Below are 20023 nucleotides of genomic sequence, written 5' to 3' on the forward strand. Positions count from 1 at the left end.
TAGAAAATTTTACTAAAATTCTCCATTTATATTAACAAAGTATGTTTCTGTGACTCAAGAAATATTACCGCAGGTAGGGCCATTGCCTTGATGTGGCTGAGTCAGGATCAATCCTCAGCATCCCACCGGGTCTCCAAACACTGCCAGGAGTGATCCCTGAGCTCAGAGCCAGGAGTAAGCCCTGAGCACCATTGGGTGTGGCCCCTAAACAAAACAATATTAGAAAAGAATACAACTAAAGTATAGATGTTATACAATTTCTTCTCATGTTTAATAGCCATATGATTTTTTTATACTTATAGTATAACTATAGTGATAATTCAATCCAGAAGAGTTTTTACTTATCATGGCAGAACCATTATTTTAGACCATAGGAAAACACATTAAAATGAACATTACAGGTCTTTTAGGATTTGTCTAGCAGGTTTTTCAGTTGCTATAGGAAAACCCACCCTTTTCCCCCATCCAAATAATGCATTATGGCTGAGAAGTAGGATGGATCCTAAGCATACAAACCTTACATTGGAATAAATCTCAAGAAACAAGAGCAGCTCACTGCAGAGATACCTCCAGACCTTAAGCCAGTTGATTTCACTGGGGTTCCTCAGACAGGAGCAGGCATCATCCCTCCACCTGCCCCCTAAAAATCCTGGTAACTGCCAACTTTCAGAACCTAATGAGAAGTGCAGGTACATGGGTTCAGACAGCAAACTCCAGGCCTCAAGCATTAGGGGATGAGTTGGTCCTTCTCATCTCCTTGTTCCTATGGTACTCTGGAGATCACACCCATGAACTACCTCTGGATGCTATTTTAAGTTCCTTAATGGCCATGATCCATAGACACACAAAAGAATCTCACAACCAAGCAGCCCGCTGTAGAGTTTTCTCCAGACCCTAATTATCTAAAATTTTAAAATTCCAGGAACCATGCAGCATCTTATGCTATTCATAACAAGCAACACAACAGAGTATATGGGGGAGATTCTCTGCCAGAGAGGCAGGGGGAGGGATTGGTTGGGGGTAGAGAATGATAATTGGGACATTGGTGGTGGAAGATATGCACTGGTGAAGGGATGGGTGTTTGATCACTGTATGACTGAAACTCAGACATGAAAGCTTTGTAACTATCTCATGGTGATTCATTAAAAAAAAGAAAAAGAAAGAAGGCTCTGTGTGTCATTGATCATAGGAACACAATAACTCTGGCTCAGTGACTGAGAGCTTGTTTAAAATTCTCAGTGCTTGGGGCAAACAATGTGCACATCACAAATGCTCAGATAACTGTATTTTTACTTCTTGTTTGCTGAAAATTCATCAGATGGTCTGAGCAGAAGAGGCTACCATGCTTTTTCTAAAAGGAAATGTTAAGGTGCATGATTATTCTCATGAACCAGAGTAACGTTCCTGTTGTTGAGCTTAAGATTTAGACTCCTCTGTTAAGCCAAAATAGTTTGCTCTAGAAACCAGAATGAAGGGAGAAAATGGACCCAATGTGACTTTCTCCCTCAATGGTGTAGATAAGAAATCATGACTATATTGTCAATATTGAGAGGACTTTTGATATATTAATATTATATTAATGATGCACTTCACAAGAAAATCTATAAATTTCTCCTTTTGAGATCTTGCAACTCAGGTGGAATATGCTTATGGTAAATATTGTGTGAAGGAATATATTTTGCAAAATACAAATATTTGTGTTCAGTAACGTGGAAGAACTTAAATATATTCTTTTATATTAAAAAAAACCCTTTTATCTTAACTAAAATTCCAACATTTTACCACACAAATATCAGGTACTTTTAATTAAAAAGTTATGTTTTTTCCGATTTACAGCATTTTTAAAAAATTTAAATATATTAGTTGTTTTTATTGAGGTACAGGATTTATTATACAATAAGCCATGTTGTAGTGGTAGTCTGTCTTGAGAAAGTCACAAGCCTCCAAACTAAGGATATCGTTTTGAAGAAATGCTACCCTGTGACCTGGAAATATGTTTTTATGATTCATATTTGAAGTCTGATTATAAAGCTGGTCTCACTTTCATTGTGTGACTAATAGAATAATCCTTTTCCTTTTAAAGTGGATGAAAAGAAAATGTTAGTTAAAAAAATCATGGTAGGCTTTTGTCCCAATGAAGGTCAGAGTTGAGTGGTATCTTGAACTTTCCTCTTCTCAATAGTGAAAAAAAAGATAATATTAACCTCATAGGACCGTTTGGACAATTAAATGGTGAAACACATGTTAGTCTGAGCCGCTAAGAAGCATACAACAAAATGAAATTACATGTACAAGGGTATGTAAAAGGAATCAAGAGAAACCAAGAGACTCAGATTGCAGTGATGAAATCTGACCCTCAAGGAAGAAAGCCAGGAACTTTGGGCATCTATGCAGTCTAAGTAAGGCTCAGCAACTGAGATCCTGGGGCAGTTAACATAGGACAGACTTCACTCCCTGTAGTGGAAATTTGTGCAGATTATTTTTTCACTGCCACACAGTGTATGAGATTTCTGGTATGTCTGCTTTCTTCACACACACACACACACACACACACACACACACACACACACACACACACTTGTGTTGCTTTTCACGCTTTATAGAGACCTGACTCATCTTCCCCTGACTTCAGTTTGTTAAGTTGCATTTCTCTTCCATAAAAATATTTCAGTTGGGAATGCCCTGCCACAGAGGCAGGGTGGGATGGGGGAGATGGGGGGGGGGGAGTGATACTGGGATTCCTGGTGGTGGGAAATGGGCACTGGTGGAGGGATGGGTGTTTGATCGTTGTATAATTGAAACTAAGTCTACAACTGTACCTCATGGTGTCTCACTAATAAAAATTAAAAAAATATATATTTCAGTCGGGCCAGAGTGATAGCATAGCATGTGGGGCGTTTTCCTTGCACGTGGCTGACCGGAGTTTGATTCCCAGCATCCCATATGGTCCCCCAAGCAGCTCCAGGAGTGATTCCTGAGTGCATGAGCCAGGAGTAACCTCTATGCATCACTGGGTATGACACAAAAAGCAAAAAAAAAAAAAATCAACTCTGCAATAGACCTAAACCAGGGAATGACAAATTATGTATTATATAATTTTATATAATTACGTATTTTATATATAATATACCATTATATATATTGGTATCATAGAGAACCTAATGAAGCGTCATCTCTTTCTTACTCAGGGTCATTGGGGGATTCCTAATTTGGTAGTTTCAGAGATGTGATTAGAATGATATGAAAAATGAATTTTCTAAAATACAACTCAGAATAACAATAACAGAAAGCAATAATATATCTTCTTGTTTTTATTATCATAAGGTTAAGTCCATACTTTTAACACTACATGGCAACTTCTCTGCTAACTTTATGTGTCTGACTCCATCTCTTGTCTCTATTCATCCTTCTACTCCAGCATTAGTAGTGATGGTATTCAGCATTGATGAGGCTACTTCTACCCACAGATTCCTAATTTCTGGGAATAGCCAATGCTATGTTTTGGTCAATATATAAATTCCCAGAATTTAGGGATCTAACTGGAGTCGGTTTTATGAATAAGATTTCATTTTTTTTAACTTTCTTTTATTATTTTGGTCACAACTGGTGATGCTCCTGGCTTTACTTCTGGGTTGCTAAGGTGACCATGTGGAATGCCAGGATGGAACCTAGGTTCACTACATGCAAGGCAAGTACTCTACCTGTTGTACTATCACTCTGGCTGCTAATATTTCAGTTTTCTAAAAATAGAATTTTGCCTCTTTTTTTCTTTGAAAAAATTAAAATGTTTTTGTTGTAGTGACTATTTAGTGCCAGGCTCTTCTTTTCTCCTTTCCACCTGAAACATGGGTTTCATATCTAAAGAACAGCAGTGATGCCAACAGTGATGGCAGTAGTATCACATGGCACAATGATAAACAGACATTACTGAACTTGAATCCTAGAGAGTATCATGTTGCTGCTGTATGAGTCAAGGTTGTCTCTTGTCAAAACTTCATATGAATTTTGTTAACATCTTTCTGTACTTTTCATTTAGGTTTGTTATTTAAAAGCATAATTTAACTATTTTATTATAGTTCTTTTTCATTTACCAAAACACTTAAGACTATGTGTTTTATTATTAGTTCCCCTCTATTAACTACAGAAAACTGAGTTCCTTGTTGAATTTTTCCCAAGTCAGGTTCAAATCCAGTCTTTGGATATAGAATTATTAGTCTTCACTCCCACTCAGAAAATGTATTTATCTCAACAAAAACTTATACCCCAAATAATACATCTTAAAATGGAATGAAGATTTAAGGTTGAAAGGGAGGATGTTGTGAGTACCTGTATGAAAATGCCCAGTGGAAAGAGTGGTGTTCAGGGATATATAAAAAGAACTGCAAATCTGACGGAACATGATATATTAAAATAATTAAAAGAAGTTTGAATTTAGTTTATGTGTAGAATAGAGAGAAAACAGTAGTTGGTATGAAGAGCAGGTAAAGCAGGAAATTGGAATATGTGAAAAAGAGTTTAGGTCTCGGTTTTGGTCTTCAGTACATATTGATATTATTCAGGGAAGGTATGGAGGAGTAGGTATTGTGACCATATTTATCCTTTTAGCAAGTTTCCTGTTCTTAGTAGCACTGTACCATGGGAAGGAGTCTAGTAGAGATGTTTCAGTTAGATTCTAGGAAGAGATGGCTGGATTTGGGGGACACAGATATGGCCCTGGGTTTGGAGAAGCATAAATGAGTCTCAACAAATGAATGATTGATCTAAAGGTGAAGGCATAATAAAAATCCAGAATATATTTTGATATAGACAAAAAATGTTTTTATCAGATGAGCAAGTAACTAGATCTCAAAGGTGAAGAAGGAAGAATAAAAACCCAGACTACAGTTTTAGCTCAGACAAAAATTCCCAATCAGATAACCACATAGGAAGTACCATTAAAGGCATTATAGTTAAGATCAAAACTACCCCAGCTATTTTTCCCTTTATAAATTTTATGATCTTGGGAAATTTTAATTATATAATATTTAAGATAATTTATCTACAATAGAATACCAATTATAAGTACCTCAGAGGATTGTGTTAAAAGGACTAAATGAGATCGTTTGAAGTTTTGATTATAAAGATTGTTATATTAATCTCTATTGGATCAGGTTATATGAAGGAAAAGAATGAGTCAACTTTATAGACTAAGTTTGAGATAATAGAAGCTCATAAAATATAATGAACTTTTCAAAGTATTTGGGACTAAGCTATTGGTGTAGAATTGACATTATTGTTTATGTATTAGCCAAAATTTATGGAGTACTTACTATGTCACACGTGTTATACTAGGCCTTAGTGGCTTATAGTAGTGGAAGCCAATAGAAAGTATATGGGAAGGCCCTAAAAGAAACAAGAACATTTAAATCTAGTACTTTAGCTTCATAATTACTTGGAGAGGAGGACCTGCTTTAAAAAAATCCATTTCCTTGACAATTGACTCGGTAGTCGAAGTAAAGACTGTCTCTGTACATTTCAAACACTTCACTGACTGTTGCTACAGTTGCTCTTACTGAATCACAGTACTACTAGACCAGAAAAGAATGACTGTCTGTAAGGAAACTCAAAAGGAATCATTAAAGAAGAAGCTAGACAAAATTTTAAAAATACGTAATGGGTATATTATCTGTGAAATATTACTGAGAGTGTTTAGAAGCCAGATTAAATTCATCAACATCATCTCTTGGCCTTAAAAAATTTGAAAAGTAAAAGTGAATAGAATTTCTGATGAGGTTGACTAGAGTATGAATATGTCTATGACTATGAGTCTGAGTCTGAGTAGTAGTACTTCTTAAGCAGTATGGATTTGGGTGATGGATGTAGTTGATTTGCTTCAATTTACTTCTCTACTAAATGCCCATGGTTTTGAAGCATGACTGAGGAGAGAGGTCACCTATCTTGACTCCTAGAAAAGCTTCTGTTCTAAGTATATTTCTTTGCTGAGACTAGAACTATGATTAGGTACCAGGTATGTTACCTGTGCAGTATTTCAACATATTCCAACTTTGGGGAAGATGAGGGACAAGTTGGAGACAACTAGTGATTCTTGTTCTAGTACTTAACTTTTAGTAGTTAAATTTTCATTGTCTTAACAATTGATTGAATGCATTTGCCCCTTAATTTTCTTTAAATTTGTCCAAAGTTGAAGATAACATCTATGTAATATAACAGTTATATTGTAGTGTTACACTTTCCCCCACCTCCCTGAGCCTACATTCTTTAAAATATATGATAATAGAATCCATCCTATAAGATCACCATATGTTCTACATTAAAAGCCAAAACGCGTGTAGCTTCAATCATGGAAAATAATAAAATAAGAACTTTAATAATTTGAATCTTCATGTTAATAAAACAAATATACACACATATAGCATAGTTCAACATAATGAGCAAAATTTAACTTCTTTGTTTGGAAAAACTTTTCTGAAGAATAGAAATGAGGTCAAATGAAGGACTTTGGAGGGGTCACATAAAATTGCTAAGTCAAAATAAAGCTTTCACATTCTTTGATTTGTTTGATTGGTAGAATGAGGCCATACTCCATGATACTCAGGGGTTACTGCTAGCTCTTCACGCAGGGATCAATCCTGGAAGTGTTTGGGGGATCATGTGTGGTGCTGGGGTTCAAGCTATGGACTGGTTCAATGCTTACAAGGCAAGCCCTAACCACTGGATTATCTCTCTAGACCAAGCTTTCATGTTGTTAAGAAGCAACCAATTCAGATTGGTCTTTAGCTAATGTGAAAGGCAATTCACATGTTACAGAGGATCTAGGGAAAAAATGAAAATGTATTATGCTGACTGACAGTGAACCTCACTTGAAAAACTCTACCTTACTACTACATGGAAAGTATCCTGCTAAGCGAAATGAGTCAGAAAGAGAGGGATAGACAGAAAAATTGCATTCATCTGGGGAACATAAAGTAACAAAACAGGAGACTAACACCCAAGAATAGCCGAAAAAGTACCAGGAAGATTACTCCAAGGCTTTGAGGACAGCCACACACGCTAGGGGAAAAGGCAGCTCAGATAGAGAAGGAAGCATCAAATAAAGAGTGTTGGGAGGTTCCTCTCAGGATGGGAAATGCGTGAGGAGAGTAGACTATAGACGGAACAAGATTGCCACTCAATGATTTTTTTCAAACCACAGCACTCAAAAGGAGAGAGATAACAAAAGGGAATGCCCTGCCACAGAGGTAGGGTGGGATGGGGGGAAGGGGGAGGGATACTGGGACTGGTGGTGTTGGAGAATTGGCACTGGTGGAGGGATGGGTATTCAATCATTGTATAACTGAAGCCCAAGCACAAAAATTTGCAAGTCTACAACTGTACCTCATGGTGTTTCACTAATAAAAATTTAAGAAGAAAAAAAAACTCCACCTTACATTCTAGTTACATAAATTATTAATACTAATATGTCTATTTGATTTCCTGTTGTTTGAGTAAGACATGTATTTCCTCTTACCTTCTGTGCCTGACCTAAGCTCTGTCTTCCCACAAACTTCAGCCTTCTGTGTATAAATCCCCTTTCATGGTCTAGTTGAATACTAATTTCAGTGAAGTATTTATTTTCTGAAGATGTCGATGGAGAAGCATGGTATTAATAATATTTATAACTATCATTTATATAATACATTAGATAGGTCATAGTATTAAAAATATTTCTTTTTCTCTTCATGATAATTCCAGGAAGTAACTTATTATTATGCTGATTTGTTTATGGAAGAGAAAATCAAACTTCTTAAAGGCTAAATGCAAGAACCTCTTCTTGGGCCCAAGTCAAAATTTATGCCACAAATTTTATACACTGTGATCTACAAATTACATGTATTTTTTAGAAAAGTAAGACATCTGATTTAACAAATATTTACTGAGATAAGATTCATGTTTCTATAATGTAAATTTAACATATGTCCAACTAAGTAAATAGGGAATTGATATAAATCAACATGCTAGTCATCTTGTTTTTTTCTCAGCCTATTTATGTTTAAAATATTTAAAGTTCTCAACATAGAAGAATTCAGCAAGATATGAAGTAATGAGGTGGTGTCCATTTTTGAGGTTATATTTCCTGATTCATTGAAGCTGAGTTCTGACTTGAAATAATTTGCTATTTAGTAGTATTTATTTTGCATTTTCACCTTGTTTACAAGACCTGTTTTAATGTTTTTTAAATCTACTTTCATCAATCTTCACACACTTTTTCTCATTTGTCCTTTTATACACAATATTTACTAATGATTATAGATAAGGAGAGATGATGCATATTTACTAATTATATACAATATTTTACTAATCTACAGTATTTCCTAAGGATTCCTCATGTACCTAAATATGCTACTATTTTTATTAGGACTGTCACTTTTGATATTACTCCGGATACAAGGTGGATAAGTTTGAATAGTCTGCCTTGATCTATTTTTGCTGTATTCCCTCTGAGTTTCATTGTGTAATTATACAGACATAAAATGTTAATAACATATTTTGTATATTTTTATAAATACGTATTCTTGCTGAGTACCTTGTACGTATATACCAATGTGATGTATGTATGTATTTCAACACAGTAAATTATCTAACTTCCATATATCTTTCTCTGAAATATTTTTAACAGAAGTAGAGGGAATGTTGGCTTTCAACTGTTTTAACTGGAATTATGGAAAATATACAAGGTATTAGGCACTTTGTTTTTTGATTGGCAAATATAAATCTGGGTCTTTTTGGTTCCTTTTTTGGCAAAGGATTTAAATCTAGGGTAGTTTGACTCTATAATCCTTTCCCCTTTCTAAAACTCCTTCATATTGGTTTAATTTTCTTTAAAAGCTAAATATTAAAATTTATATTTAAAGGCTATCCCACCTAAGCCCAGAAATTGGAGAAGACAGTTGCCAGAAGAAAAAAAGTCTTAGCATTTTAGCCATAAGTTCAAATTCTTTCAAGTCAGTTTTATATTTTAGTTCTTAGGAACAATTCCCCTAGCATGAATGTCTAGCTATCTTCTCCTATCCCCTAAATAAAATTCCTTAGCAGAAAATCATTCAAAATAAATAAACACAAGAATAACTGCATGGCATGGATTGATATCATATAAATAAGGCTGGCAGTTTCTGAGGACCCATGCATATCTGGACCTAGAAAAGGGAGCTGTGTTAGCATGATACTAGTTGTTGTGCTGATAAACTGACGCCTCCTTAAGTCTCAGATGCTTCATGTAGGAGAGGTTTATAATTCACCAAATACTGCTCCTGGATCGGCAGCTCTTCTGCTAGCATGAATCAGAGCCTCCATTTCCTTCCACTTTGTACCTCTACAATTTTAGTGGACAGTTCTGGCTGCCCTGGGGGTCATCTACATTCCAGCCAACCAGAAGCAGAAAAGGCCATGGAGAGTTACGGGGGAGGATTCTATGTGGAGATCATAGAATGTTATACATCACTGCTGCTCCATTACACGCAGTCATGTGGCTACTTCTAAGCGAGAGGAATGTAGTGTGAGTGCCTAAAAGGAATAGGAACTGCATTTTTGTGAACAGCTAGCCAGTTTCTGCCACAGGCTTGACATAAGTTCTTTAACAGCTCAAGTTTTACATCTAAAACTATTGCTTCCAGCAGAATAAATTTCTCTGCAGCAAGCTGTGATAAATGTTATGACTTTATATTTTATTTTATGGCACCTCTGCTCCATTCCTTCTAAATTGCCTTATTGCGTTTCATTATGGGCACTAATGATGAATTAAGTTGAACTGCTTAATAATTAAAAGTATCTCTAGGATAAAACCATATTTTTTCTTGGAAGAAATCTATTTGGCTTTGTTCACAGCTGCCATATTTAATGAGAGAAAGAGGATTCTTTAGAAATGAGTGAACAGAGCTCTCAGTCCTGACAAGGGCAGGATTGATCTATTTGTTTTAGTGTAAAAAAGAATTTGCATAGATCCTAAAGAGAAATTTTTTGCTAAAATAATATAAAATGTGCCATAAACTTTTAATAATAACTGTGGCAAGGCAATACTACCACTTAAATTAGCTAACCTGTCAAGAATGAAAACTGTGGAACAATCTCTCTGATCCAATTTTGGGGGAAAATGGAGAGAAAGTTGGCCCATACCTTGGGAACAAGCATACAGGATGGATTGGAAAGTTCTTATTTTTTATTTGATTTTGCTATAAAGCAGTATCAGTCTAATAATGTAAGCATTCCAGTGAATGGTTCATCAATGTTTTTTCCATAGATGAATTCAGGGGATCTATAAATGAATTAAATAGGCATTTAAATATGTTTCTTTGATATGAACTTTACTGGGAAGAGAATCCATAGCCTTCATTACATTGTCAAAGCATCCTGTGATATCTTTCTAAAAAACTTTTGAACTACTTAGTTAAGAAGCTGAATTTTAAGATTTGTGAAAACACAAAGCTTATGTTTGCTTTAAAGAAGCTAAAGTCTCTAAGTCTACAGTATGATTTTTCGTAATGTTAAAAGGCATAAACAAGGGACCTAGAATCATTGTTAGTGATATTTGCTTAGGCACATATTTATCAATTAATGTAACTTGAGTGATTTCTTCAATGCCTCATTCTTTTGATAAATATTCTAATGGACAAAAGGGATAATTGTTAAAAATTTTAGATTAAGGGAGAAAATACAGGATTTGTAATGGAGCTCTTGTCCTAGAGCTCAAGTTTTATAGGAGAACAAAGTTCAAAACCCAATTATTCCATTTATTATCTATGTTAACTTAAGTAGGTTCAAGAACCACTATTTATCTCTATTTCTTTTTATGAAATGGGGACTGGTTTACCTGTTTATCTGCAATACTTATGAAGACAAAAGTAGTAATGCACATAATATACTTAATGTGGTACTCAATATGTAGTAAAATCTCAATACATTATAATTAATACTTGGTATCTTAAGACATTTTATCTGTTAGGTATAAAATGAATTATATTTGGTTGGAGTTAGTACAGCTAGTGAGTTTCTTGCCTTCTATGTCACTGACCTAGGTTTGATCCTCAGCACTGCTTATGGGTCCCTGAGTACTTCTTGGAGTGATCCCTGAACACAGAGCTGGGATAAAGTCCTGAACACAGTTGGACGTTGTCCAAAAACAAACAGAAAAATGAATTTTGCTTATTATGATTGGCTCTTAGTGACGATGGAAACCAAAGTACAGAAGACATTTTCCAAATTGACATGAAGACTTTAATAATTATACAAATGGAAAAATTTGAACAGGGCATAGAAATAATGAGTTCTATCACTGGACTTATTCAAATAGAAGCTATTCATGGAAGTAAAAATCTTTCTACTTAAAGGTAATTTTGCATCTGATATTTCTTCTAAAGTTAGCATTTTATGAATGCTTTAATAAGATTAGTTAGGGGGCTGGAGTGATAGCACAGTGGATAGGGTGTTTGCCTTGCACGCAGCCGACCTGAGTTTGATTCTCAACATCCCATATGGTCCCCTGAGCACTTCCAGGAGTAATTCCTGAGTGCAAAGCCAAGAATAACCCCTGTTCATTGCCGGGTGTGACCCAAAAAGCAAAAAAAAAAAAATAGTTAAGAAGAACTTGAACCTGATGGTTTTATTGGTTGCACTCTTTCTTTGATTCTTTCAAAAAAATGTTTTTAAAAAGTTTAACTCTTTAAAATTCTCAACTTCAACAAGAGGTAAAGAGACTGTCAGAAAATGATCACACTCTGATACTTTTTGAAGAAAGTTTGACTTATGGATATCTGAAATTACATGGATAGCTAAAATGACTATAGACTATAGACACATAAAGGTCTTCAGTTATTGGAGTATTTTTAGGGGACAGAGAGAGAGTACAGGGGAATGGAAATTGCTTTACCCATAGTCAGTCCTGCTTTGATCCCTGATACTGCATATGGTCCCTGGAGTAGCACTGGGAATGATCTCTGAGCTTAGAACCAGATCAAGAATAAGTCCTGAGCAGCTGGGAGTAATTTACATGCCTTTTTGTAGGAATACAGGAATGAAGTATTACTCTTTTAGTTAGATTGTTTATAATGGTGAATCCAAAAATACAAAATACATATTTGAACACTCCAGGACAGAGTGCAAAATATACTTTAAAAATTTATGCATTAACTTTTTCCTGAAACATCAAATGATGAAATTAAAAGGAATACTAGAAAATGCTATTTACAGAAAGTGACTTCCTATTTGTGTCTGTCACAATTAATGAACAATCATATTCTTGGAATATTTTAGACCAAAATGAAATCATGTGTATTAAACTAAATGCACAATCTGAGTCTTTTCAGCAGCAGTCAACTAAATCTGTTATGGACACTGATCTTTATGGTCTCATCTTTTCAATATTTTTAGAGAAAGATATGTAAAAATAAATTTTATTTTATTATTATTGCTCTTGTAGTGAAGCAAGATTGTTTTTATTGCATGAAATTTAGAAATATATGAGGGGCAAGATAAAAAGAAATTCTTGTTCAAGGGAGAACATGATGTTGAAAGAGCTAACAAGCAAAAAGATGTAGGAACAAGTAAGAAGGATATGTGTTTTCCCCTGAACATGAGCTTGAAGAGCCTATAGAGATGAATTTTAATGATCATCTCAGTAACTATAAATTCATAAGTAATCCTAGTAGCAGCAGAAGAGAACATTGGATGTCCAATCTAAATAGTACTTCAGTACTACCCACGAGTGTTCTGCTTATGCACTGTCTTAATAGTAGAATAACTTATGCTGCAAAGTAAGTCAGCTACGTAAAGTTCTTTCAAAAGCTTCTTAGTCTGCTTCTATTTAACAGAAATATGCACAAGTTAACCAGATGTGAAAGGTCTGTTTAACAGAAATATGCACAAGTTAACCAGATGTGAAAGGTCACTACAGACCCAGGGAGATGAAGGTTGTCATCGAGACAATACAACCACACTGGAATCATGTAGTCCATGACAATAGCTACATACTAATAGGAACAGAAGGAATATGAGGTTCCACAATTATGAATCATGTATGACTCTATTCTCCGAATGAGCCAACATGCAGCACAGGCTGCTTACATGATCTTTCTGGTACCTTTAATTGTTCAGAAAAGGACCCTTATGTGTGCAGGTTTCTTGACTAATAACATTTTTCAGGACTTAACTGTAGCATCTCAGTGATGAGACGGGTGTTGGATTCCAGGAATATTGACATCTAGTGATACTTCACGGTTTGAGAAAGTAATACTTTGCTGCCCCACCACCAGCAATCCTGTAACATCCTCTCACCTTCACAAACTAACCTCCTGCCCCCTCAAGAGAAGAGATAAGTAAACAATATGAGTGAGTGCACATAATATTTTAGGCCAATTATATTTAAAATACAATGGCCTATAGTTGGAGAGATATTAAGGGACTCTTGTATTGCATGCAGCTGATGGTGGTTTTATTCCTAAACACTACACATGGTCTACCAAGTTTCCAGAAATGACCCCTGAACACAGAGCTAAAAGAAAGCACTGGGCAACATCAGTTGGGCTCAAATGCAAAATAAAATAAAAATAAATACAATGACCTGGATGATGTGATAATCTCAGTACTAACAGAGATAGGGCTACCCTGTCTTAACCATATGCAGGTTACAAATTTGCTTCACGGTACTGTTTCTGTGACACAGTAGATTTGTTTTCATGATTATTAAAATATAGATATTCATTTGACTTTGCATAGGAGGAATAGATACCACATATAGTGATATGGAAGTCCATATAGTTTATCTATAATAATCTGATTTGTGGGACTGGAAACATAGTACGTCAGGTAAGGCATTTACCTTACATGCAGTCAACCTGGGTTCAATCCCTGGCATACCATAAGTCCCTCGACCCTGTGACGAGTAACATTTAAACTGAGAGCCAGCAGTATGCCCTGATCAATGCCTGATGTGACCCAAAACCAAACAAATTGCTGATTTGAATGATAAAAGTATCTATTTAAAATTAAGTAATTAATAGAGCCATCACTGTATCACTGTCACTGTCATCGCATTGTTCATTGATTTGCTCGAGCGGGCACCAGTAACATCTCCATTCATCCAGCCCTGATATTTTAGCAGCCTCTCCTTACTCATTCTTCCCAACAGTACTGTATTGGAGGCTCTTTCAGGGTTGAGAAAATGAAACCCGTTATTATTACTGGTTTTGGTATATTGAATAAGACACGGAGAGCTTGCCAAGCTCTGCTGTGTGGGCAGGATACTCTCGGTAGCTTGCCAGAATAGAGTCATATTTTTTCTTAGTTTTACTGTAATTTAATAATAGCACCATATAGTTACATCATATAGTTGCATTAAGATTAATATGAGAACAATGAGGTATCATTTCACACCACAGAGACTGGCCCACATCTACAAGAACAAAAGCAACCAATGCTGGTGTGGATGTGGCGAGAAAGGGACCCTCCTTCACTGCTGGTGGGAATGCCGGCTGGTCCAACCCTTTTGGAAAACAGTATGGATGATTCTCAAAAAATTAGAATTTGATCTCCCATTTGACCCAGCTATAGCACTCCTGGGAATATATCCCAGAGAGGCAAAAAGGTATAGTCGAAGTGACATCTGCAATTGTTTGTTCATTGCAGCACTCTTTACAATAGCCAGAATCTGGAAAAAACCTGACTGCCCGAGAACAGATGACTGGTTAAAGAAACTTTGGTACATTTACACAATGGAGTACTATGTAGCTGTTAGAAAAGATGAAGTTATGAAATTTACATACATGTGGTACTACATGGAAAGTATCATGTTAAGCGAAATGAGTCAGGAAGAGCAGGATAGACACAGAAAGATTGCATTCATCTGGGGAACATAAAGCAACAAAAAGGGAGACTAACACCCGGAATGGCTGAGATTAGTACCAGGAATTTTGCTCCATGACTTGAAGGCCAGCCACATGTGCTAGGTGAAAAGGAAGCTCAGATAGAGAAGAGAGCACCAAATAAAGGGTGTTGTGAGGACCCTCCCAGGGTGGGAGAAGCATGCTAAAAGTAGTCTATAGACCAAACATGATTGCCACTCAATGCCTCTGTTGCAAAACACAGTACCCAAAAGAAGAGAGAGAGAGAACAAGGGGGAATGCCCTGCCACAGAGGCAGGGTTGGACGGGGGGGATGGGGGGTGGGGGGGATGCTGGGACCCGTGGTGGTGGAGGATGGGCACTGGTAGAGGGATGGGAACTTGATCATTGTATAACTGAAACCCAAGCACAAAAATTTATATGTCTATAACTGTACCTCATGGTGTTTCACTAATAAAAAAATTGAAAAAAATTAATATGAGAATAATATCCCCTTTGTCCTTTTTATCTTTTATCACAGATTTTATCTCTGTGAACCAGTCATTTCTTTTCCTTTCTGTTAAGAACTAATTAGACTATAAGAGGTATTTCTAAAGCTCTCGTTCTTTTATTTTATTTGTGTGCTTTTTGTTTTTGTTTTAGAACCCCATCTGGCAATACTCAGAAGTTACTCCTGGCTCGTTACTCAGGAATCATTCCTGGCAGTACTCAGGGAACCATATGTGCTGCTGGGGATCAAACCTAGGGTTTGCATGCAAGACCAGAGCCTTACTCACTGAACTATCACTCTGGCACCAGCAATTGTTCCCTTGGCTCTAAATAACAATATGTTAAATTTGAAAGAAACCAGGAAATTTTTGAAAGAATAGCTTTTAAAACACTCTCTACTTATGCTGTTCAGTGGAACTGTGATGTATTGGGTCAGAGCAATAGTACAGAGAGTAGGATGCTTACATTCCATGCAGTCGAACTGGGTTTGATCTCCAGCATCCCATACAGTCTCCAGAGCACTACAAGGAGTAATTCCTGAGTGCAGAGCCAAGAGCAACCTCGGAGCATTGCCAGGTAAGCCCCAAAGACAAAAAGATATATGTGATGAAAGTAAAAAGTCTAACTGAAATTCATTCTGAGTCACGCTGAGAAAGATTAAAGCACAAGTGAAGTTAGGTTTAATGATTTTAATTTAAATGTTAAAGTAATAAAAATATTTTAATGTGAAATCCATGTTAAATATTTGGCATCTTCTACTTTTCTGTACTCTTTGAAATTTATTGTGCATTTTACACAAGTAGTGCCTATTTTCTAGAGAGCCACAGTTCCAGACTCAGTAGCTATATGTAGCTTTTGGCTATTATATTGCACCAAAGAGCTCTAGACAGTTTTCAAACTTTCAGAAATTATAACTAAATGATTAATCCAAGACATCAATTTCTTGGTCTTTTTGCTTTTTATTTTTTAGGTAAAACTTGGGAGCACACCTGGCAGTGCTCAAACTTTCTTCGGGGTTAGGGATCACTTAAGAGACCATAAGAGGTGCTGGAGATGGAATCAGAGTGGCCCATTTGCAAGGCAAGAGAAACTTGATCCCTGTACTCTCCCTTTCTTTCTTTTTTCGCAAGATTCAGTATCTTTAAGAAATTCTTAATTCTCACAAAAAAGGATAGTTTGGGTTTCTTTATATATATATATATATATATATATATATATATATATATATATATATACTGCAGTACAAGGTTGTCTTGTTTGGTATGTGATCTGCTCCAGTTAACATGAAGTACCTACTTTCTCAGTCATGCTTAGCTCAAGAAACAGTATTTTTTGGGAAATGTAATCAGCTAATCCTGAATCTGGATGGACACAGGTGAAAAGATAGCACATTAAATGAAATGATTAATGTGGAGATAATACCCAGCAGAAATAATAGGATTTATGAAGCTGAGAAAGACAATGCTGATTTTCAAGCTGGGAAAGACTTCCCTGGTGTCTCAAGGGAGAAGTTGAAGCAGAAAGGAGCTCAGGATCTGAGACAGAGGCAGCTCCCTGCAAGGCCTGAGCAACGTATTATAGCCCTGCCAGACTGGAAAACCTTTGGGATCTTTATGTGCTTGGTTTACTCTATTGGACACGAAGGATTAATAAACATCAGGGCTATCAATATGAGCTTGCTTTTCCGTATTGAGCATGTAGCAGAATGCTTGTTTATTTCTGATGGAGGAAAGGAAGGAAGGGGAAGAGAAAGACAGTGACACAGATAGGGAGGAAGAGAGAGAGAGAAGAGAGAGAGAGAGAGAGAGAGAGAGAGAGAGAGAGAGAGAGAGAGAGAGAGAGAGAGAGAGAGAGCTAACTCTCTGGAACAAAGTAGAAGCAGAGACATTATCATAGGGATATCATACCTGTTTCTCTTCTACTGGTTATTTCTCTTAGTTGTCCACAGAAAGACAACAGAGCACCAAGATTAGCGTAGCCTCTTATTTTTTAATAGTTATTTTTGTTCCAGTATTCATTCTGCTGAATCTTCATGTCCATATGAGAGTCATCAGAGGAAAAGAGAGATAGTTTAATGAATTGATTACATGATTTGCATTTAGAGCCCAGGTTTGATCCCCAGAACTGTAAGGGTAAGGGACCATGCACCACCAGGAGAGGCCCATGGGAGAATCATAAGTAGCCCCAACACACTGCAGGTGTGACACCTAAAAGACAATACAAAAACAAAGGGGGTACTTGAGGAAACATTGGAAAGGTCTTGGTCTCTAGTTTGGAGAATGGTAACCTGGATTGGTTACATTACCCTTACTATCCAGACATATTGTAGGACAATTCCCCTCCTCTCTTTGACACCCTTGATGTTTAGTGCTCTAGTGAGCAATACAAAATCATAGAGAGAGGATTGATTCTTAAAGCATACTGGAGGTGATGTGGATCAGTTGGAAATCTCCTGTATTGTTGGTGGGAGTATATGAGTAAATGTTGGTCATGGAATCAAAAAGTTTATGGGCATTCATTGTCCTTATTTTCAGTTTTCTATTTTTGTAAACTTCATAAAGCATGTTATAAGTCAGCAATAGACAATTCCACTGAATATGGAGAAAATATAAAATTTCACATCACTGAAAAAAGTCCATGAAATGATGCACTATATCATTAATCTTTAGGGCAAAATACAACACACTTTATATCCTCTAGAAGCTTATAATAAAAAATACAAAGAAAGTGTTGGTCATAATAGGGAGAATGTAGAGCCCCCATACACTTATACGGGGAATATCAAGTAGTACAGTTACTTTGAAAAACAGTCCAACAGTTTTCCTAAAACCCTCAATGTAGCAAGTACCTACATATGGTGTTCTAAGAGAAAAATGAAAATGTAGTTCTTTGTAAGAACCTAAAAGGGATGTTCAGAGCAGTATTATTCAAAATTGCAGAAACTGGTAACAATCAAAATGTCCAACTGGTAAATGCTTAGACATAATGAAGTATGTACATAAAGGGATGTATTTAGCAATTAAAGGGATAAACAGATAGTAGCCTAAGTACTCCCTGTAGGGCACTTGCCTTGTTTGTATGTGGCTGACCTTGGTTTAATCTCAGGCACTCCATATAATCCTTTGAGCACACTGGGAGTGATCCTGGAGTACAGAGCTATGAGTCAGCCCTGAGTGCCTCCAGGCCTTCCAACCAGAAATAAATAAATAAGTAAATAAAATATAGGAATAAACTAAAATATACCCTAATGTGATTTGGTAGAGCATTAAGAACATTTTGCTGAGTGAAGGACGTCAGATACTAAAAGAAACCATTGCAGCGTTCATTTATATAAAAGGTTTTTAAAAAGATAAATCTATAGAGAAGTAGATAGCATTCCTACAAGAAATTGGAAATTCACTTTGCATAACCAAGGTAGGTCTTTGGGAATTATAAAAATATTCTCAAGATGAACTATTCTGAAGTGTGATGTTTACATACTCCTATGAATTCACTAAAATTTAGTGATTAAAAGAACACTTGGGGCTGGAGCAATAACACAGTGGGTAGGGCATTTGCTTTGCACACGGCCGACCAGAGTTCGATTCCCAGTATTCCATATGGTCCCCCAAGCACTGCCAGGAGTTATTCCTGAGTACACGAGCCAGGAGTAACCTTTGTGCATCGCCAGGTGTGACCCAAAAAACTTAAAAAATAAATTAATAAATAAATAAAAATAAAGACCCTGTTCTTTAAAAAAAAAAAAAGAACACTTAAAACTGGTCAGTTTTAGAAACGTGAGAGTAAAAGTCTTGGAAATCTGAGACTGGAGTCTCTACAGTGATAAAAATAGTCTCATGTTTTGAGAATGGAATCTAGTGTGCTGTTTTCTTCATTCTCACTGTATGACTTCTAGGTGTTACCCTCTCTATGGCTTACTTTATTCCTCTGTAAATATGAATAACAATAATATCTATCTCATACTAATGTTGAGAAAATTAAATTAACTAAACAGTACTTTAGTACAGCATTTAGCACATTGATAGCTTAATAAATGTCAAATCTTATTACTACGATAATGATGATGTAGAGAAATTGTCCATAATTTCAGCGTCTCTTTGGACTCAAAGAACTTAACCTTGAATAAATGTGTGTGTGTGTGTGTGTGTGTGTGTGTGTGTGTGTGTGTATGTGTGTGTGTGTGTGTGTTAAGATTGGTACTGGGTTTTGTGAATAGCCTTCTCTAAAAGATCTGGAGTGGTATGCTTTTCTAGTTCCTTAGCTGATTTCTAATTTTGCTGTCTTGGTCTTAGTTCCTTTAATTTCTTCTCATCAGCCTTCTCCAAGTGATCTCCAGCAGCCTCATTTGCAACTTCCTGCAGTGCTGCTTAACTCTGATCAGCATTGATATAATTATGTATAAAAGTCATTCAGAGTGGCTCAATGAGTGTCTGAGATCATTTTACAAAGTTAAATACCTATGCTCTGGTGCTCTCATTTTGTTATGACTTCCTTAAACACTAACACACTTGTTTATTATTTTTTTGTAGTATAGTTGTCTGTTGGTGCCTGGTCAGAGAAAATCCTGTTTATGATATACTTTTGCATTGTTCAGCTAACTTGGAGGGGATGAGTGGGTGTACAAAGAGGGTGAAAGTCAAATTTCTTTTTTACAGAAGTTGGGAGAT

The 20023-nt window shown here is 36.2% G+C and overlaps 1 non-coding gene across 1 annotated transcript; it reads left to right on the top strand.

Annotated features, from left to right (window-relative positions):
• Positions 1–390: 390 nt before the first annotated feature.
• On the top strand, positions 391–452 carry LOC130037950 (U7 small nuclear RNA). The gene has a single exon (XR_008794531.1). It is a non-coding gene; the product is annotated as a U7 small nuclear RNA (small nuclear RNA).
• Positions 453–20023: the final 19571 nt, after the last annotated feature.

Source organism: Sorex fumeus, unplaced genomic scaffold (genome assembly GCF_029834395.1).
Source record: "Sorex fumeus unplaced genomic scaffold, SorFum_2.1 ptg000072l, whole genome shotgun sequence".
NCBI classification, from domain to species: Eukaryota; Metazoa; Chordata; class Mammalia; order Eulipotyphla; family Soricidae; genus Sorex; species Sorex fumeus.